General features: G+C 38.7%; 1 protein-coding gene across 7 annotated transcripts in view; it reads left to right on the forward strand.

The window, feature by feature from the left end:
- Positions 1–22,428, forward strand: part of LOC138184671 (mucin-2) — a 330,669-nt gene that overhangs the window by 210,102 nt on the left and 98,139 nt on the right. For 6 of the 7 annotated variants that reach the window (XM_069122809.1, XM_069122808.1, XM_069122807.1 and 3 more), the window contains one exon: positions 19,907–20,022. The gene's annotated coding sequence lies outside the window, so the exon portion shown is untranslated. Of the gene's footprint in view, positions 1–10,401; positions 10,736–19,906; positions 20,023–22,428 lie in introns of those variants that run through there. The other variant, XM_069122811.1, reaches the window with a different exon arrangement.

Consider the following 22,428-nt stretch of genomic DNA (forward strand, 5'->3'; position numbering starts at 1 on the left):
CGATATGAAATTTTATGATATGAATGAAAAATTGGTCGATTATGGACGTTCATGCATCCATAACAAATTTATATGTTGAAAAATGTGTGGGAAAATGTCCAAAATATTGGAAGTAGATTTTATTTAGAGTGTGAAACAAATGTTTGGTTGGCCGTGTTCATAAAAATACGAGCTTGCATAAAAACCAGAATCAATAAATTCCTATTATATGAGCTATTTGTGCACGGGTTCGGCTAAATAAATTTCCACTGTGGTGTAACAAAAATTGAAAGTTGAGCGATTTCGGTCTTTTGGAATTTGTATTCGCTAATACTACAGACAAGAAGCAAAGTAGAATACAGTGATCGATGTAGCTAGGACGAGCAAGAAGCGTGCCACGATTCACAAGGTGTTTACACGAGAACTCGTGCCTCACAATCTACGATTTCTTCCCGTACACTGATTGTAATCCCTTCTCTCCCTTCTTCCTCGTTGGAGAGAGAATATAAGAACGGGCGCTCGTGAATTTCCAGGCCAGCAACACCGTTCACCGAGAAACGCATTGTCGTCCGTGGGATCGAAGGTAAAAACCATAATCCACGCGGAACAAGAGTCAACGAGTCAACGTGGGTGGCTCGAACCGGGTCTTTATACGGGAGGTCGTTTACTCGCGGATTCAGTCGTGGATTATCCCCTGGCTGGCGCATACTAGACAGAAAGCTCTTCCGTTTTGCTCTGCTCTCTTCCCTTTTCCATCGAATTCTCTGTTTTTTTCTCGGTGGAAGGAATAGAAGCGAACAGAAGTTAGTAGAAGTTTCGCATGTTGGTAATTAATGGAAGTTGGAGAAAAATTGAAGATATTGTTAGGGTGGCTGCTCTCTTCCAATTCCAAAGAATATATTATTTATTTACACGAATATACAGAGGCTCACGAAAGTATTTGAACACTTTCTATACATTTCTGTTTATATTATATGTGTTGTTATACCAAACATTTCGAAATTTTATCAGCGTTTTTATGAGACTATCTTGATTATACCGATAAAGTTTGAAACAAACTTGACGATGTTAGTGTTAATAAGTGAAAATGTTTGCGTTAAAGTTGAAAGAAAACTATAAGATACTTAGTGCAACACATAATTTGTTCATAATAGTTTTCTTTGATAAATATTCAAATATCTTCATTGTATGTAATAACGATTAGAGGCAACTTATGGGTCGTAATAATCAGTAGATCTCTTTAGATTATGAGAAAGTCGATTGCTTACTTAAATCAATTTCGCTGATTAGCAAAAGCTAATGCTTCTTTCCAATTGAAACTATCTTCTACGTGAAATCCACTTGATTCGATTTAGTGAATTTTTTAGTTTGCAATAAAAATGACTTTAAAAATTACGCTTGACGTAAAACTAGCTTCCAGAGAAAAGTTCTTTCGAAGAGATAAAGCATTCGTTATATGACTACCAGTGGTTTCAAAGTGACTCACACTGGTCTTTCGAAGCGTTGTGGAACGTTCGTTCTCTCTAAAACAAATATTTGCGAGGCTACTTCATCTATCGAGGTTCCTGGTTACTTCCTTTGAGGCTTGAGTACCTAATTTCACGCTAAAATCCTCCAACTTCGGTCACATTCAAAGCGATCCAAATTCTGTATTAGCCTTCAATTTCATTAAAGAGAAATCTTCGCGAAGAACGGATCCTTCACTCGAGTACCATTAGAGAACGAAAAAGAACATAAAGAGAGAATGGAATCGGACGTTGGCAATTTTTTATAACGCGATAGAGTCGCGGGTTAGTAGATCGATATTCGATTTACAGGAAAAATTATGACCACGCAAAGAAACGAAATTACCGAACGGGTATGGCTCGATCACTGTTCTCCTTATTTCTATTGCACGCTCAAAGAATTCTATAAACTTTTCTTAGCTTTCACAATCCTGATTTTCCATGTTTTACCGCAACAGAAACGCCATTAAAGGCCGAAGCTGATCGATTTTGTGGCTTTCTACGAAATAACGTTCTCTCGACTGCATCGTCGTCAAACGAGAATATCGACGGTTTGATGCTTATTGTATCTGACTTCCTTCGAATACAAGCTCGGTCTGTCGATGTCTATCTTATCGCGCTTGTCGGAATCTATTTTCGGATTTCAGTCAGTCCATTTTGAACCGCTGTTGTAAAGCAGTTTTACGAAATCGCTGTTGCGAAACGACTCGTCGACATTTTTACAATTCTTTTGCGGATAAACATGGACCAATACTTTTAGATATTTCTGGTATTTCTGTTACCATGTATCTATACCTGTCATTCTGTGTACATATTTATCGCTTGAACACATTCACTGCGAAAACGATTTTCGCTGCTATTAACATTATTCATTCGTCCCTATTTACGGGTCCTGCAATGCTGTATGTTAACAAATAGTTTTCACACAATACTTTTCTGTACATTGTGAAACTTCATGTGTATTTAATATAAATTGATATGGCACTTTTCTACAATTTCCTGACTTTTAGTTCTTCGTTCCACAATCAATTCGATACCATATGCAACACCTAAAAGTATGTGCTGATTCGTATCTGTATCATACATACATATGTATATAGCGAATATGTTAACCTATTGGTTTGTACTGTACATCGAGTTGATTCAATAAAAACAGTTCATACTTTTAGCAAAATCTAGATTCTATTCTAATTTCGCTTTAAGTTAGTCAGACTGAGGACTATTAAGCACAAATTACATAGAACATCTCAATGTTACATAATCTACTACGTTGTTGCAATAACGAGCATTTAACGTTCGCTGAAGTTTCTCTAAAGAAATCAAAAGGCAAACGGCGAAACCTTCTCGAACATCGAGAATTAGTATATCACATTACCTTCGATTTGCCTTATGAGAAATGTTGCTAACGTTTAAGAATAGGCGTCAGTGATCCTTCGATTGTAAAATAGCGCAGACGATGATTAACGAGCACCGATCGTTGAAGTCCTTGGCTTTGCGGTGCCATTCGAAATTAACGTTCTCGAAGCTCGCTATAGTTGCTCGGATACAATTTATGGCGATCACCTGGTGAACCATCTGCCCCGCACGCACTGTTGGGAACCTGCGGCTTTTCTCGGACATTGCGCCATCGTGTATTTTCCTATTACGAAGAAGTAGATTCATATATGTATCATGTTCCTCGATTTTGAACGAATTTGCAAGGCAATTGTCATTGTCAATAAAGGTAATGCTTCAACCGGCGAAATCTATTTCACATATTCCGTTAATTTCGATAATTCCACGTTGTTTGTAAGTTGTACGTTGATAAACAAAAATATTTCCTTCTCCTTCACTTTTCCGATTTTTTTTATATCGCATTGAATACCCCCTAGTGATGGACTTATACAAGATATTTTCAAACCTATACAAGATATATTTCGTCCGCAATTTTGTAGAAAGTAGAAAAACATGAAAATCGCCCGCGGCTGGAGAGTTAAATCCATTTTATGTCTGCTAGAATATAGAAGATGGAGGAGATTGGAATAGAATACTATTTATAGATGGTATTTGATATAGATTTATCGATTAAAATAGTTTCCATTAAATAGAAATTTCTAAGAACATAGAATCCAAAGAGAGATACTCCTCTGTGAAAAATACTAACGAAAATTCCTGTGCATATAACTTTTCTCGGTACACGGTATCGATGAAAATCGATTTTAAAAATAACAGGCAAGCTTGAATAGAAGTTTGACTGAAGCTCGATGGATCTGGTGCGTATCTGTCATGTTTGTATATGATACAGGTACAAGCTTTTTGTCAAAAATAACGAAAAACGCTTTTCAAACTATTCGAGCTGATGGAAATACCAATGATGTTAACTCGATAACACATCGGCTAACAGAACAAAGAAATTACGTTTAATCAATACCATCGTAACTCCCGGAAATGTTTCTATGTATACATATATTGCATGTGTTATTTAAAGCAGTTTGAAATTTCATTGGTACTATATCGAAACGCAATAATCACGACTATATTAGTAAAATTTGAAGTGAATCTGAAAATCTATATAAAAGTTGCCAGATACTTGTTGCAAGCGTATACTTCGCAAAAATCATCGAAGTATTCGAACAGTCGATTATTCAATATCATTACTAGTAGGATACAATATTTAATGAAACAATCGTTAGCGTTACTGGCATGTTTACGTACATTCTTTATGCTGTAATTTTTTATCAACAATACGTGCATAATACGTGCGTTGTAATATCTACAGATATTCAGGTTCGTTTTATACATTGCCAGTATAACCACGATAATCGTATCTCATTACAGTGTTAATGAAATTCAAAAAAAATTTCCATAACGCATACAGCGTATTCATAAACATTTCCTCTGGTAACTAGTCGAATGTTCACTTTCCACTGAACATGACTTGTAGAAGACGAAGAAACGTTAATTATTTCGAAAGTTTTGTAACTTATGGTACGGTAATATATTATTTACCGGAGATGGCGGACGATCGTTGCAATTATTGGCAAGGAAACCTTTCCCGAAGTTTGAAACGCCTACGCGTGGAACTCGAACGGACACGACGTATTCGTGAGGAATCCTTCGCGAATAAATTCATTGACTGGCACACGAAAGGGCAGAAACGTGCACCGTCAGCGCCGTATTTATCGCGTTGAACGTTCGCTTCGCCGCTTCGTCGTTGCACAAGTCCCGAGGAAAGAATAGAGCCGCGTGCCCACGAACTTGATGGAACATCGAACGAGTGACGTCATTCGACCTCGCACCCACCACTCTATTCTCGACTTCTCCACGCGTGTGCGTGCGTATACACACGAACACGGTTGCCATACATTCACGTGGTTAGGTAATATGTACCTAATGGCATACGTGTTAGCGAGCAGCCGCGGAGAGAGGGTGACGAGAACGATTCACGAGACTCAAGTGTTCGTTTCTACGTCGATTAATCGCTTCCGAGGCGGCAGCCGCATCGCGATGCGCGAAATAACAGCATCGTTAACGCTCGATTCGAAGAAATTTTTCATGCTGACTGTTCTGTTGGAATGGTTGCAGTTTCATGTTATTTAATTACACGGATTTCAGCGTGAAATATGTGGCTCGATTTTTTATATTATTCGAAATCATGTTCTTTCCTTTGTTTGAAAAGCTTGAATATGTTAATTAAATTTGTATATTATGCGTGAATTTTTTCATATACATTATTTATTTGTTATTCGAATTTTCCAAATTAAAAGATTACATTAAATATAAACAATACTGGTAAAATTCGCGAGATGATCTTTCTGGAAGAATGAGAGGAATATTCACTAGTTTATTGATTTGTTTGATATAAACAGCATCTTTGGTTCAATTCTATTATCTTTCCAACCATTAAGTTGTTATGCTTTATGAAATTATGAATGGAAATTTATAGTAGAAGAAGGGACAGATGTAAATATCTGTTGGAATATTTAACGAGACAGGACGGATTTTAACCGCAAATGTAACAATAAATAACCACATCCAGAGCATCCTAAATTCAGTTACAGGCATCATTTACCGTAATCACATTCCAGTCATCCCATCTCTCCGTTTTCCAAAATATTGTACGTTACTGTATTATTATTAAACTGTGGATATTTATAGAAATTCTTAATTTTATGCTCATAATCGAAGAAATGAAATTACAATGATTGCTATATTTTGGACGTTTTGTCTGTTTATGTCCTTTTGCATTAAACTTCTAAAATCCTATAGTATTAATTGTAGGATAACAAACGCTACAAATAATATCACAATAACAATTTCTACAATTGTACACCTTAAAACTGATGCGTTAATCGTTATGATCACCAGTGTGGCAAGCTGCGTCCCATAATCAAAAGATTTATACTATAAAACTGCAAGCAAAATAAAATACACGATAATTATAATTCGCAGTTTAATTATGCTGTGTCACTGACGATGTTTTGTCCCAGACGAGCATGGTTTCGCAATGTACGATAGATTATCGGTCCGAGTAAAATAAAATGACATTATCGCGTACCGGTCGATGAGTCGAGACGAATAAATCCAGTGATACGAAACTCGACCTCGATCGGGGCCCTCTAGCCGGCGTCGGCCGAGCTTTATTTATTGACAAGGCACAGACGTTATACATCGAGCGTTAATTAACCGTTGGAAATTACCGATTAAAGGCCGATCGCTGGCACGCGCGACCGCTTTGAAACGTGGCGCTATTGCTCGCCAGGGAAAACGCCATCTAGCTTTTGTGAAGTCGCTTTTAACCATTGTAATTCAATTTCGTAGCCCGACCATATCGCGGCCTTTGAATTGCCCAGTTGGGAAAGAGTTTGATTTTTCTCGTGTGCCAATAGTTAATTAATTCGAAACGAGACTCGGTAATTTTCTCTAATAAGTCGAAATCTAGAGCTCTTCAAGATTTTTTTTAAACGAGCTATTGGAATGTCTCGTCTAATGTTGGGTTAGCTTTGAATTTCTATATCGAGTGTAAGATCAGTTTACGTGAGAAGTACACTAATTTCGAATGTGATTGGACATTTTTATGGTGATATTCTATACAAATCTTTTTATTAAAGGAAGCACAGAATACAGGAGGTTAAAGACGAGATTTGGCCAACCTCGTCCTCGATTTTGGAAACATAGAAGATTAACGCGAGTTTCTTTATTCGTGAAATTTTCTTTTCCCTCGTAAATTACGATTCATATAAGTAGTAGTGGGCAGTCGCTGAGAGGCTGATCGCGCAAAAACCACTATACCAGCCATTCGAAAGCGATTTGATCAATTTCCTAAATTAAAAACTACGGGAAAGTGACGATGTTAAAAACACTGTTCTTCAAATTTACGTCATCTTTGATGAATGGACTTATGAACGTAAGTAATTATTGATTTCTTGAAAACACGCTGAATATTAATCAAATACTTATGAAATGAAATGAAATTAAAGAAATTAAAGGGAAATGGTTTGAATCTCCTCGTGCGCCAATCGTTAATTAATTCGAAATAAGACTCGGTAATTTTCTCCGATAAGTCGCTCGATGAATACTGTCGAGAAAATAATTTCTATCGGTTATTTTAGTTTTATATCGAATTTTCTCTCATTCATGATTCAATCGATTAATTTCTTTGTGTAGTTCCTTGCGTGGTTTTAGTTTTCCATACTTTGCTTCGTTTACCAGCACTAAAATAATGTACTTATAAATGTTAATGCAATAAAAACATTTATCCATCCTTACGATTGTCTACATGGGTACTCGAATATACTTACTAATTTATACTATTTATACAATGAAATGATTTATACTATGCTACAATACATATTAATATAATTATAATAATAATATACCTATTAAACGAAGTTACTAATATTCATACAATAACAATTATATTTTGAAATTTAAAAGCTGGATAAAAACTTCATATAGACACAAAATCAAACATTACTCTACTCATATTGAATCAACGTTCTCAAGCTTTCAATGAAATATAAAATATGAAACATCGTCTAGTGCGTGCAAATTATCCCTCAGCAACCTCATACATAAATTAATCTTTCGCCCCACGAAACACAGTTAATACACTGAACCTCTACAAAGAACTCAATACCTAAAAAGCAATTTTCCCTTTTATCTCCAACTCACCTTTCTCGAGCATGTACCATGGGTTAAAAAAGTATTGACACGCTCTCCTGTTTTAAATATCTTTACATATTAAAGTGATGCAAAGATATATTAAATATGTAAAGACCATAATATGTAAAGATATTCTAAAAAAGAAGAGAGTGTGTCGATATATTTTTCATCCATTGTACTAAAAACTCATCGAACTCGTGCAAAGCCATTATCCCATACCGGCATGGTATCACGTATACATTATCGCCGCAATTGTACGTGGAGGAGGATCAACGGTGCCAGATTGAGCGGGACCAATAAATAACGCTTAACATACCATTAATAAAATGATTTTTAGCCGGGCGCGCGGTCCCTGGACAGCGGGATTTACCGAGGCCTTTGTACGCGACCGGATCGGGATGATAATTTCTAGTATAATTTTGGAGCATCGTTGAACAGCGATCGCAAGCGCGGTGGTTTCTGGCATGGATTGGCTCCGGCGTGGTTCCATCGACGGGTATTTTGATATATGGTCCGGCCAAATCGTATTCAACATTAACGTCGAACGCCGTTTCACCACGGCTCACGAGCACCGTCGCGGCGGCCGGCGTCGCTCTCGTGGATGAGCGCGCGTGCCCGTCCCGTTAATTCCGCATTACGCGTGATTAGCGCGACGTTAACATCCACGTCGGAACACGGCCAACGTTTGGCGACCCTCCGACGCGATTCAATGTTGGGACAACGAGTTGTTCCTTCGTTGTTTCCGCTTTAACTTTTCTATTTTCTGGATAGTTAGAATGATGTTTACGAGTACAATGAATTTACTCTGGTGTTATTAATCTATATTATGATTTATTAAAATATAGATAGTTCCTAAGTATTTCATTTTAGTACTATTGAAGATACAAGATTATCCTTGATTTACGATACGGACAGCTCATTTGGTATCTTTGAGAAGTTTCCACATTGCGCATTATAAGGTCTACAACTTGGACCACGTCGACAACTTGATTGGCATCTTAAGCGCTCGACGGATCCGCTCAATAGCAAACGACGTGTCATAAACTTCGACTACATCGAACTGCAGACCATCGGAAAATGTCGCTAATGGAACGTTACCCTACGCACCCTCGACCAGGTACGCACCAGACGCACCACTTGCGAGACATTTAGACAGTCACAGGATTGGATAGACACACGGATTCCCATCTCACAGGAAACGTTGACGAAAACCCATCCCCTAGACCGACACCTAAAATGTAAGCATCAGCCGCTTCGAGAAAGGATTTATGTTCAACACGCTCTCGCTTACACTTAACCTGTCTTATTTACGTTTCATACTTCTGACGTTTCATACTCTTACGTTTATACCGAATACTTTAAACAAACGTACAAATCACAAGCATACTAGAAATCTTGAACCTCCCTTCACCTTGAGCGTTAATATCGTTCAAGGTTCGCAACCGAATAGTTGCAATTTAACTGATCGTCACCTAGTTAAGAGATCGAAACAAATATTCAATTCATTCTTTGCGGAATAATCTTCTCGCGGAAGTTAAAATTGCGTTAATGAAAAAGGTCGTTCTTTGCTTCTATTTTTCACTCGAAAAGTTACTATGAAGTGTTGGACATGTTAGAATCATTATATCAATTACGCGATTACAATGGTAAGAAGCACTGAAGATTTCAAACGCGGAAATGTTACGTTTTTTTCGTGATAGTTCCCGGATCAAATTTCTCTATCCGGTTATCAAATCGATTTGATCACAGGAGCTCTGCAAGAATAGACACGATCCCGGAAGATGGAATTTTCGGATCGGAGTCGAATCAGCGCGAGAATCCAATTCCATCGATGGAACGAGGTGTGCAAGAATAATATTCTTTATTTCGACTATTTCTCGACGGGAGAATTATAGCGGTGGATCACGAATGCTATTATACAACGAGGGAAACGGCTATGTAAATCGAACGAAGAAACGCCTCCGTTTCGTTCACGACGAGGAAACGAAGCGGAGGAGTTTTCAAGGCTGCCTCGGAGATTTATCGAGCGTCTTGATCGATCGACAAGTTGCTGCTCGAGGTATCGTCGAGCACGGACTTCACGCAACGGCAGAAACGTCGCCACCTTTCCAATATACATGGTCGCACATAAATCATGAAAACGTGCACGTTTGATGTTTAAATTTTCAACGACCGTTTGTATGTATACAATTACCGTATGTATACTGTTAACCTTCGACTAGTGGGTCTTTATCCTCTGACACGTGAAGACATACGTTCAACCGTTAAATTAAAATTCGAATAGATGCACGATCAAAAACCGTTTTTCAAAGCATTGTGCCGCAGACAAGTTTTTATCCAGTAAACGTAAGGTAAAATAATAAAACTGTATTTGCACGTATTGTCACTACAATAACACTGACTTTTACTCTTTTAAGAATACACTTTTTCTTAACGCTAAGATTACATCGACCCTTTCATTTCAAAATAACAGTTGAGGATGTAACTATAATTACATCAATAGTAATTACCAATAACGTTAATACGACTTGATATAAATGAAGTAAATACAATAATACGTATCTCTGTTAGATATCATTTCCTAAAACAAAGAAGTTGTCAACATTGAAAAAAATATCGGCGAACAACGTAAGTAACGCAAGGAACGACGATTGTAGACAGTACATTAGCAAGCACCTCTGGCGCGTTTCGTTAAACGTCTCCGGCGAAGTTGGCCAATTGAATTTTACGCGGAGGTCGGGCTTGGAATCTCGAATGCCGGAGGATCGCGTTTACGATTCCAACAGCGCGCACGCGGATGCTGCCCGTAACGGTTCGACTGGAAGAGCAGCATTGAAATAAATGTAAATTGTAAGGTGACATCGCCGGTGAAGTTTCGTTTCACCCTTCGCGATCTCCCGTCGTCTGTTTCGCTCTCTTCGCCCGTTACTGTCGGATCGACCAATTAACACTGCGCCATCGTCGAACTTAACTCGACCGCTGTTCGTTATCGTCGAGTTAACTCCGCGCGCGTGAACCTCTCCTTGTCGCTGAGAGTCAAAAAGCGAGATGGACAAGTTGACCGGCTGGAAACGACGCGTGAGAATCTGCTTTCCTCTTTCATTAAGGTAGGTTTTCCGTAGAAGGAGAACCGGATCGCAAGCTACGGCAATTAGCGAGACGATCCCGACGTTGGACAACGTAACGTTCGATAATTCGTGAAAAGCTGCCTCTCGCCGCTCCGCTATTTACAGAAACTTTTTTGGCTTTCGTTCGCTTTAGAATCTTTGAAGTGAATGGAGTAAGTTTGGAAGGTAATTAAAGGACCCGGAAGTTTTAGCGAGAAACATGGGAGTTTTATACGGTGAATAGCTCGGTTCATTGATTGACGAGAGAAAACGTTGTTTTATGGAATATCGTGGTGTTACATGGAAACTTTCTAGACGAATTAACTCCATGAAACTGGTCGTACGAGTGTTAGCTATTAATGTACGATTGTTATTACTAGATTTGATAAAGTCACGTTACGTTGTGCAACCTGCAATATACAATAAATAAAAGTCAAACTGATCAACTCCACCTTTCGTAAGTTTCTGAATTTCATTCTCCGGATACGTAATTAGTATCGATCGTTTCAAGGAAACAAACTATTTACCTGCACAGTAAGTTACTAAAAAACTGCAACATTCAGCATACTTTCCCTTACTCTTGGATTTATGAAGTTAATCGATCCTGAGCAGCTGATATGAAAATAAAATATTCAAAGTATTGTACAGACATAACGAAAGTCGTATTTCATTAACTCTTTACAAAAACAGCTAACCATTGGTGAAAGTTATTACTCCAAACCAGCTGATCGCCACAGTATTAAAACTTGGATTATAAATCTTTCAATCGTTTTCTCACACGTTGAAAAATGTCCATCGTGTTTCGCTGATTCAGCGCGGATTAGCGATTTCCTTGGATCGCTGTACGTTTTTTGATGGACGATAGCGATTTCGACGGGCGGTTCTCCGGCTGGTTTAGGAATCTCGAATGACAAATCGAGTGCGAAAGGGAAGACGAAAGGGAGAACTAGGAGTTGTGACGATCGATCGTACGCGAAAGGAGGAACGCGGCGAGCAGAGAAAAGGAGGGTTGAAGGCAGCCATGACCGTTTTCTTTTCTGCGCCTGACCTCTGCCCCCTGACCTATTTCCCCATCCTTAGCGCGACGATTTTCCCTTTCCCTCGTGCATTCTTTAATGTCGGGATCTTGAAGGATCGTTAATATCGATGCGTCGAGACTTCTATATGCCAATTATTGAGATCGTTCCTGAAATCCAATAAAAGTAACGTTACAAACGCTAGTAGTTGTTTAACCAGCCTTTTTCTTTCATTCGTTTGTTTCATTCATTCTCCGAGAACTGGTTTTTGTATACTAGTAAATTTAAAGGTTTGAATAAATCGTAGCCGATCGGAAGCGCAATTGGCCGCTTGTACTGTGCGCTTTTTTTCACTAGGTTCCTTTGTCCTTCTGTTACTAGTAAATCCCCCGTTTGACCGCAACCACGAACTGGAAAACACGATTTCAATGATCGAAGGCTTATCGGTGCAAGCACGACTTTCCTGGTGCAATCAGTACAGTCTAGTTGCTCGAGGACATCAATCAAATCGTTTCGAATCGCGTGTAGCATTACTTTGAAAGATCCGATCACGCAGAATAGTTTCGTGTGCTTAAAATCGTCCTTGAGCTTTCTAACAATTTCACGAATTGTTCTAAACTAATTTTTATGTAACGCCGTTTCAAGGATATGTTGTTGTAATCCTACTACGGAATAGCAAAAATATCTCTTTCTTCAATCGCAACAATAATTTTCCAAGGAATTTATAACATAGCACATCATAAATAAAAGATTTTATTCTTGCAATACTACCATAGAAATCTTCTTTTTTTTTTTTTGTAATAATGTTGCAAACATTCCATGATAAACTCGACGATATGCTTTTAAGAATATGTTTTTAAGCGCTGTAACCTCGTAGCAATTACGTCACGATTGCACCGCTGACGTATGTTTGTTTTGCAACTATGTTACAAGATCCCAAAAATTTCCGCACGCAAAACGAAATAAAAACACGGAATAGACTGCAAGCTGTAAATTTGCATACGGGCGTAGAAAGTGGGATATTCGTAGTACTAAAATATTTGCAAACATGTCGCGGAAAAGCGTGGTGTGCAACCATCATGTAACACGTAACGTGAACCTAATTATACACTAGACCAACGTTACCATTATTGTTACGTTTCTACCTTGAGTTTATTTGCGTTGGTAAAGCGAAGCTTGTTCGGCGCAACTGTAGTAGAAACTTTCGTTTTTTCTTTCACCGACCGCGAAGCTGCACTTCGCTTGTATATTCGCGGCTTGGCCAGAACTATTTGTATAATTCCCCACGTAAAGACAATGAAGATTACTCTGTCCTAATAATCTACTGTTGCTCGTTGCCCGACGGTAATCAGCGGCGGCCCAGGTCAGACACGGGGAGAAAGTACTTGCGGCCGTTTATTGTCCGGCCTCGGGCTGCCTGGAACGTCCGGAGCTACTTGATAATCGACCTCGACCAACAGTTACCGGGGAACCTATGTTACGAGGCTCTTCAACCAGAGATCTTTAAGCAGGCATACGTAGGAATTTGTAATTATAATGTAAACTATTCTTGCTTCATAATTTTTTGTGCTTTTAAGCCTGATATACTCTGAGTTATTTTTTATTTTATCGTGTTTTGTGCGTCGTTAACAAATTTTTTAAGTTCGAGAGTGAATAGAATATTTGTTCATTTCCTATTAAAGTTTTAGGTCAGTCGTTAGTGAATTTCTGTTTTAATTTTAACTTGTTTACTGAAATAAAACCGAAATTGGAACGAACAGCGAAGATTTTATTTTAAACCTAGAATATTATTTACTTACGAGGAGGAGATTGTATCTCGTTAATTCACGATTCCTTAATCGATGAACTTCACCTATAGATTAGAAAATCTTAGAAATTCAAAATAAGATATTCGATGTAATAAAATTCGAAGAAGAAGCGAGTATCCAGTTTGGTTCCATTTAATAAAAATGTGAATTCACACAAACGCCTATAGACTACTGACAAAATACATACAATACTACAGCGATACGTGTATAAAGTAAGATACAACAAATACACAACAGAATACTAATAAAATACAATATAACTGTACATAGATACCTACATAACTTCAAACTCGTGTCACTACAGCAGAATTGCAACACAAATTGTCATCTCACATTTTAATCGAGCCATAAATCGATTAGCGCGTCGATAGTTCCGCGTATATACGTCCTTTAATTTGAAAAATATATTGCGACCTCGCTAAGCAATTTAAAGAACCTAGAATCGTCCTCCGATTCGATCGGAGCGCGCCATCAATTTCTTCGCACTGACGCATATTCGTGTCCGAACTATAAATTGTTAGGTGTTTCGAACGCGGCGCGGTATCCGTCTGTTTCCGAGCGACAACGAGCGGCTCTGTCATTGCCACGAAATATCAGTACAGTTGGCTGACCGCGTCATAAGCGCGCGTCACGCTCGTCGAGCGAACACGCGTCGCTCGTGCTTGTGGCGCCAGCTGATTTTCGCTAACCAGAGGATTTGGATTCCAATCGACATTCTCGCGGAAACGAGCTTGCCGCTCGTTTTCATGCTACCGTATCGGAGAACCGATTCAGTAGAATCATTCAACGTCGAAGCGGGATCGAAATATGCTTCTACGTGGCGTGACAAAAGTTTTCGCGGACAAAGATAAATAGTAGAAAGTTGCTCGAACTATTGAAGGTGTACGTTCGTCGTTCATACTATAGGATCCGGGAATTGGAAATGAAGATTTACTGTTACTTACGGACGGACTATCAATCATACTTGCTGCGCTTGTAGTTGGACGTCTGATCATTAGGCGAGAGATGGTGTTGAATTTTGTAAAACTTGGATTTTGTTTAAGGGAATATTTTTGTGGTTGATGTAAAAGTTTGTATAAGTTCGTTCCATGTCCCAAAAAGGAACAGGAATTTCTACGATATCTTTCCATGCAATCTGAGGTGCCTTATTGCACGATGATCCTGAAAGTGTGATACAAATTAAAAGAAAAAGATTTCTGATATTAAGATAGATCAAAGATATAAAGTAGAATATTTTCCGTTTGGCGTGTTTTTTGAGCAAATCGATTTTGAATATTAAATAAATCTCCATTCAATTGACAATTAATTTAGTGTATATAATCTAGCTGATCATCGTTGTTTCTATTTATATTCGTAAACAGTCAGTCAGCTGAAATAGTTCCTGGATAAAGATATATTTAACAGATGTAAATCAATGCGATGTAAAATTTCTCAAAATAACCCGACTGAATGGACAAATCAATAAATATCTGGAAGAAATCGAGTCAAGAATCGTTTTAATTTTATCTTCCTGATTAATATCAAATGAACAGGAGGTGATTATCGATGAATTATAATTCATTATCGATGGCCTCATTCATCGTTTGCGTGAGAATCGTTCCCATTGTTTACGGCTCGACAGAAAGGAAAACTACGACGCTATGTTCGTGTAACCGTGCAACACTGTATACTAACAATCGGTATTCGATTCTTACGTTTGTGCAAATCAATCGTCAAAGCTAGAACACAGCAAAGAATATAACGTATATAAGTTACGCGATATCTCTTCGCGAATCTAGGAAAATTAAATAAATCGAAGCGACGAGTTTCCAGGAACCGTTCAGAAATATTAGCATATTTAATGGATAACGACTCTCTGTCTAATCTGTTTAAAACACGATGAGAAGCTCAATCCGGTGGAGATACGAGCTCGCATGAAATGCCATAGAATATTGAATTCGACTTCGCAGCCGAAGCACTTGCGGTCTATTAACTAATTAACTATTAACTGATTAACGCGTTGGCTATTACGGTGGATATCGGTGATTCTCTTACTAAATTTTTTAGTACGATTAAAATAAGATAAATTTCACGAACTAAAAAATGTTCAACGACATGACTGATCTAAATAATATTGTCGGAGAAAGTTAATGGTATATTTAAATCTATCGTGGCCCTTATAAAGTCTGCGCAGCAGTTAACGTGTTCGCCAGGTTAATCGACGTCACTTTCGAAGAATATCAATTCTTTGTTATAATATTTATATATGATCCTCAGGCAAGGCAGCCGAAGGAGAGATCGATCAACAGTGACCTGCGAATCGCGATGAACCCATAAAAATTCATTTTAACGTCACGTTCACTTTCTTCATTTGTTCGATGTTTTACACCTCTTTTTTTAATCGTCCTTTTATCTTCCTCGTACTTTTTCTCCCATGAAAAGGTATGAAGTGAAATTGCGAGTTGATATGCGCGAGACGATTACGTCCTTATAGACGCGAGTCGTTTCATTTCAACGTATCATCTCTTCAGCAGATAATAATTCATGCATTTCTCTGACGAACAATTAACGCGTCCGTTAACGATCCTGTGATTTTTATGACTTCCACCATCAGTTGCGAATTTCTGTTCCCGTACTGTTATATGCAAATACCTAAAACGGGCAAGTTTTAGGGACAATATCGTTGAAACTTGTATACGCAGAGTTATAACAACATCTCGGAAAGTTCCGAACTGTCAGAATATTACGTCATCGAGCCTCGGATATTCATCGTTAAGCGAGCCTCTGCGTCAGAATGCGCGACTGCTTATTACGTCAGACGCTTGTCGTTAGACTGGCCACCGCGTTATCGCTGTTCCCAACGTAATTTTGAACCACGATATCTCGTGCGTAGCATGCACGTCGTTTTACAGAAGTTATTTACAGTTGGATCTATCGCTAAACAGATTTTGTCTTTTTTAAAAGTACTTACATGAGTTATTCACAGGCCAATGTGGTTCATTTCACCTTTTGAAATTTTTGAAATTTTAGTGCCGATCTTTTAATACTAAAACTACCACACCAGTCAAATTCACTGGTTTTACAATTTTATTTTAAAATTCCTACTTCATGTTATATTTTTCTTCCGCAATGATATAGTGACTTTCGCAACGATAACTAAAAGAATAATGTAATGAATTTTATTTTGTTTCTTATGTATTCAAACTCAAAATAATTTTGCATCAAAGCTACTTATACCCAATGCCAGTTAAAATAACTGGTATTTTTTAAAGTGCAAAAAGGTCCTGCAGTCTGTTTATCGAACCCCAATTAACCACTTTCCTCGTTTTGTACAACTTCTCACACGTTTTTAAAATATTTACTGCGTATCATTCGATATGACGATATCAGTTACCAGGAAAATTCCGGATCGATCGCCAGATCGCTAGATGCTAACACTAGAAATGCCACACCAATCAAAATGTCTGGTTCTACAATTTTATAAATGTGTCAATCCTCGTTTAGGAATCATGGATCCAGATGAATTAATAATAAAAAAATTTTTTAAATAACATGGAATTCCTTTTGTAAGAAAATAATAAATCAATAAATATAAAAATATTCTATTATTACGTATTTTTTAATAAAGATCAGTCATTTTGACTGGTTTTAGTAGAATTAGCTTCATGCTAACTATTGATAGTTCCAGTGTTAAGATATATTTATACAATTAGCTTGTTTTATATAATTTCATGAATTTTCTCTACTTCTTGATTTGTGGATTTAACCGATTTAGCAAATATGAGGCTCGCATGAAAATAACGACGCGTAGAACTTTTAACGTGGAAGAGACGTTATGGCACGTTCCGTAATATCATTCGTGTATATCGTTGACCCATCGACTCAGCAAGATTTCATCGTAGTCGTTCCCCAAAGGATGGACGGTTTTCGTTCAGATCGGAAGCTTATCGCAGTCTCTCGACGATCATCCCCTATTTTCTCTCCCTCTTTCCTTCGTGCCTGATCCTCGGTCGATGCGGGCCAACCCTCGTTCGTCGGATAGAGACAAAGCGTTCCAACATAAATAATTTATCTGGGAAGCGAGCTTCCTCGTAGCAACGGTGTGCGTTGCATTAAATATGAAATCCAATATAAACTTTTCCTACGATGGCAAGCAACTTGGCTTTCCTCTCTTCCAGTGACCATTACACGAACGTCTGTATAAACGAAAATGTTGAATCCCCTAACGATCGTTGTTCGATTCGACGAAAAGCATTAACCGTTATCGTTAATTAATCGCGGCCGTTGTTCCAATCGACTGTGAAAAGCAACGACAACTCAACAGTTAATGAAAATATTTAACCATCTGACTAATTTGTAGCTACGTTATTAACCAACCCGGTTATTTGCAGCGTTGCTACACTTTGATCTGTTGCATGTCAGAGAATACGAATTAATTTGGAAAACAATTAGCGCTGTGAACGCAGACGCGTTCACGGTGTGACGAGTGAAACGACTCGCTTCCGTTGTGAATTATATTATTTATGCGGGGTGCGTTGTGCGAGCTGGAATTAAACGCGGACAAAAAGAAACGTTTACTCGTCGCTGGTAATTTATTTAATTAATCGCGAGGGCAACTTTCATTTTGCGATCAAACGTATACTTTTTATTCGTTCTTGAATATAAATATAAACATATAGGGAAGAGAGACTTCGTATCTTCGTACCTGTAGATTATACATTTATGTACAATGACAAGCGTCACCTATCTTATTCATTCTTTTGAAGTTCGGAATGGAAACGTAGAGACATTTTGAATTTTATTTTATTTGTATTGACATAGGAAGAATCCGTCGTTTTTTTGACAATTTGTGACAATTACTACTTCAAAATTTGGTTCTATGCAAACTACCTGAAATCGACTGACATCAAAGGGTTAATCAGTAGTTACCAACCACCGAGGACTCAATTTCTGTCGAAATTATTCAATTGAAGAAACGACGCGTAGGAATTACTTGAAATTACTAGAAATTGAATCGAACTAAATTCTGGGACGTTTGAAAAAGTTCGATCGTACGCTTCGTGCCATAACGGTTACCAAGACTAATGGCAGCAGCCACTTATTGTTGGCCGTTTTTCCGCGTCGATCGTGCTTCCTCCGCGTGACCAAGGCCGGACGAGGGTAAAACGTATATTGATGTTCAATCGTACACTCTGCGCCGAATACCGATGCGCTGTACCCGCGGGGTGCAACTCTCGCCCATCAATCCTCGGCGAACCGCTTTCGTTTTTCCTTTTTTTTTCAATATCAAACTTCCAGCGTGTATCTAAAAGCGACATTGTAACAGAAAAAGGTTCGGTCGACCGGGGCAGAATTTCAAAGCGGGCTTCGAGTATCTACGCGCGATAGGAAATCGTCGAACCGACAAGGAATATTAATAACTTCGCGCTGGTGTTCGGACCTTTCGCTGTCGCTTTCCGAATTTGACAAACGATCGATTTTAGTCGGGCTAAACCGTCGACTTGGACACAGACGTATATCTGGGATACGGTGTATCATGTGTTTCCGAGTATATAACGTGATTTCGAACCACAGAGGGTCGCTGGAATTCAGAACCCTTGCACTATGTATATTATCCGAGTTGAAGAGCGTCTTCACCGACGAGGGTGGGCCGCTGATTTGCATGTTTATTCAGCGCGGAGTTCGGCCCGTTCATTACAGAAGTCATGTTTGTTAAACGTCAATTTGAAAGTGTTCTCGCCCGTTAGAATATTATGCGATTCCGTTAAGTGTAACTATACTGCAACTCAGAAATGATTGCACATGTGGCTTATCCGTAATGTAATCGAAATCTATATATCATAAAGGAGACTGTACTTATTCGTTTAATTGAAAATATTCGTGATCTCTTTATTATACGAGGACCAGGACAAATTAACAAATCTATGCAAGCCAAGTATTACGTATAAAAAATGATAAAATTTCATTCTACTCTATTTTACAAATGTATTAAAACGCTGAGAACTGATAGCTTAAATATGTGACACGGTTGCTTATCCTGGCGTGCAATAGACTATACCAAGCAACATAGAACACGACTTACAACCTCATTTTATTCTGAATAAGGTTCATTACCAGTTTGAAGTATGAATTAATCCTTTTTTCATTTTCCATGCTATAAATGTCGGTATCAACATTGAAACCAAGCAATCTTCCTATGTATTGCACGTCAGTCAGAATAACGCAGGCGATATAAATTTCGTAATATCGTCGGGAAAGCGAACGACAGTCGGTCGCTGGTCCCGAGGACGACGCATAAGTACTTTGTCACGCGGTGGCGCGACGCACCACAGCATAAAACTCATTTCGCTTATTTCTCGCTTTTTCAGAATGCAGAGACAAAGCCGGAGTAGCTCGGAGGTGGAGGTTGCGCTTATGCGCCCCGTAAGCACGGCTGGCTAATAGCACACCACGGCCTATCCCTGACACCCTGCAGCCACACCAGGTAAGATTCTCTTTTGCCCGGACTTTATGTTTGTCTTTTATGCATCGGTTGTTCCATACGTCATTTTACGCGCCGACTTTACAGCAAATACCCTTCCTGCTTGCCTTTGACGGCAGACAATGCCGAAATCGAACTGTGGCCTATTTTCGTTCGCGTACGATGCGCGATCGCGTTTCTGATATTTTTCTTCTTGTTGTTTATTTATTTTTAGTTCTTTACAATCCCTCTTAATAGCGAACAACAATAGTTTTAGATTGGGTTAGAATGAATAAGAAGGATTGTTTGATAGGATGTTAGAAAGAAGTGTCGCTTTTATGAGTCAGCATGAGGATCATTTGCACTGTTTCATCAAAAGAGTACGAGATTACGGGTTGATGAATATAACGAGGTAGTAGTATGTTTAGAGATTCGATGATCACTTGTAATGAATAATAGCATCAACGCTGTCTACCGTGGGATTTCAGGAACTAATGAGAATACAGATATTAATTACATGGCTGACTGTTACCGTTAATAGCTCTGCCGTCAGAAACTGTTACATTTAATGACAGCTTCGCAAGAACCAGAGCGATCTCCTAGCGATTTCTTATTTGGCCATCTATTTTTAAAAGTACTATATAAAATTCTATCGAATCATCGAAGTACGTGCATAAAGGTTCACAAAAAATTCCTATAATTGTTTGCTGTGGTCATTCAAAAAAATCATAAAAGAACGTTCAAGGTCATTCACGTTAAGACTAATCACAAAATCACGTTAAAAATCATCTCAAGATACTTCGAGATTATACAAAATTTACATGATGCTCCGATTCCAAGCCATAAATCAGCATTCTTTCATTCATAAGAAAATTAACAAGTCTAGAGTCCATAAAAGGAGAGGAAGGAAATCTTTACGATCTGGAAAAGAACGGTCCATTTGCCCGACAGAAATCGAAATATAACTTTCAAGCGCGATAAACAGTATCGCCGTCAATTTCAGCTGAATGTATCCTCCTTTATTGCAAACCATCGAGCAAGATCTATGGACAGGCGGGAACGCACGAAATCGGTGCCGGCATTAAATCGACCGGATTGCGTAATAAAACGTTTTTACAACGAGATAAATTTATAACGAAAATTACGGTAATTGAAAGGCGTGCGGGGGTAAGAGAGCTGGCGGAGAGAAGGAGAAAGAGGGGAAAGTGGAGCAAGGACTGCGTGAGATCTTGATACTCTCGAACGATTTGTAGTCTCTGGAGGAACGGAACGAGCCACGGTATAATTTCAAGCGGAGGCGCGTGGTACGCTGCGCCTGCGTTTCCCGCCGGCCGATATCAAGGACGCGTATCCCGATTAAACTTCCACCACCTCTTCCCAGTAATTCATACGCCGCGCTCGAACTTCATGAATCTGAAATTCTAGACGTTTCGAATATTTATCATAGCGCCAGGGTCTGCTCCGCGTGATATTCTCTTCAAACAAACCATTGGATCTTTGGTAATATGGATAAAGCACGACGTGATTTAATCTTTCTCGTGCCAGTAATTACGATGCAACTTTGAAGAATTATAGAAAATCAAATCGTGTATCGATGGCAAATTCACGATCTTGCGATTCTTGGTGGTTCTTGATGATTCTCTTAATGATTGCGATATTGAATGTTCCCCTTGATATTTAATCAAGTATTTTCTTTCTTCTCGATTCCTTGACATTTTAGTTATTTTCGTGATACAAAAAATTGTGTCAAGACAAAGTTATTTGGTTCAGGGCAGCCGATATTACTACTCGTAACTTTTCCCCTGTACTGTTTTGAGTTTTCAAGATCGTTGACATCTTTCTAAAGATTGTTAACGTTTTTCTAATAATAGACAAGAATCTATGATATCTTGAATAGAGATAAAACATCGTAGAATATACCTTCAAACTTGAAACGAGCCAGAAAGACAAACATCCACCATCGTGACTCCAAGTATACACGCACCACAGCAAGAAGTTAATCTTCTCAAAGTACGCAGAACTTCCTTTCCCAGTTTGTGATCTGTCTTTAGTTACATCGCAGCGAACAACGCTTCTCGCTCAGCTTCTCTGGAAACGTTCGAAACAGCGTCGCCTCTGGCATCCTCGGCGATCGAACATGCGTTCACCGACCGGAATGGAAAATCGTTTGCAGATCGTATGCGTTTAAATCTCGTCCGCGAAGATAAACGCTTCGCCGGGTCCCCCCTACGGTGAAATATTCTCGGGCAGGATAGGCTGTTTACGGTAATAGTGGGCTCGTCGATTTACAGTAATTTTACAAGCGCCTAATTAGCAATTCCGATCGGGTCGCCCCTTCGTTCGAGCTACACGTCTTTCGTAACCGGTTCGCTCGACCGATAATTTACCTGGATCTACCTGGATCTATAGTGTTTATGCGCGTTCATAGTA

The sequence above is a fragment of the Bombus flavifrons genome, chromosome 11, assembly GCF_040668555.2.
Source record: "Bombus flavifrons isolate JBK064 chromosome 11, iyBomFlav1_principal, whole genome shotgun sequence".
NCBI classification, from domain to species: domain Eukaryota; kingdom Metazoa; phylum Arthropoda; class Insecta; order Hymenoptera; family Apidae; genus Bombus; species Bombus flavifrons.